We start from the raw sequence: 980 nt of genomic DNA on the forward strand, positions 1-980 counted from the left end.
TATAATTATCATAGTTTGCTTGGTTGTGATAATTCCTATTTCCAACATTTCTTTAAACTTCAAATCTAGGTTCAAAATTATAATTACCAACATAATTCACATGCTCATTTTCAATTCCATCACATTCTTCACAAGGAATATTGGGGCACATAAAAGCATCATGATCATTCATTCCACATAAATCACAAGGCCGACATTCTCTAATAATGCAACAAGAAGAGGGAAAAGTGTTAGAATAAGAAGGTGTACCTCTCCCCTTATTTTGGGAGGGAAGAATCGGAGCTTGCGAAATAGGACTCTCAAGCTTGGCCATGAGGGATACAACTTCTTTCCCTAAATATGAAATTAGAGTGGTCAAATCGTTGATGGCATTGAATTGTTCGATTGAGCACCCCTTGCTAGTTGGCTCCTTTTCCACCTCTTGCCAATTCATATAATGTCTTACCACTTCATCTATTGCATCAACCACTTCTTCTTCCGTTTTGTTCATTATCGGGCCTCCGACTCTGGCATCTAAGCGTACTCTTCATTGAGAACCCAACCCACCATAGAAGATTTGTATAATTTGGTAGGTAGGAATTCCATGATGTGGACACTCTCGTTGATACTCCTTATATCTCTCCCATGCTTCATAGAGACTCTCATTAGGCCCTTGCTTGAAATTTTGGATCAAAGCTCTAGATTCCACCGTTTTCTTTTGTAGGAAAAACCGAGATAAGAAAGAATTGGTAACTTCATCCCATGTCCTTAGGGACCTTGGTTTGACCTCCTTGTCCAGCCACTCTAAAGCTCTTCCAATAAGATAAAAGGGAAACAACTTGAGCCTAATATACTCTTGAGCAACTCCGGCTACCGCAATTGTATTACAATAATTCTCAAATTCTTTGACATGATTGAGAGGATTTTCACTTTTTGCACCACCGAATTGGTTCCTCTCGATTAAGGTAATCATAGCCGGTTTGAATTCAAAATCGTTATCC

At 38.9% G+C, this 980-nt stretch overlaps 1 non-coding gene across 1 annotated transcript; it reads left to right on the forward strand.

Moving 5' to 3' along the window:
- The first annotated feature begins 578 nt into the window (after positions 1–578).
- LOC145625715 (small nucleolar RNA R71) lies at positions 579–684 on the forward strand. Its single transcript, XR_014110622.1, has one exon. It is a non-coding gene; the product is annotated as a small nucleolar RNA R71 (small nucleolar RNA).
- Positions 685–980: the final 296 nt, after the last annotated feature.

This window comes from Chenopodium album, chromosome 3, assembly GCF_948465745.1.
Source record: "Chenopodium album chromosome 3, dcCheAlbu1.1, whole genome shotgun sequence".
Lineage (NCBI taxonomy): Eukaryota > Viridiplantae > Streptophyta > Magnoliopsida > Caryophyllales > Amaranthaceae > Chenopodium > Chenopodium album.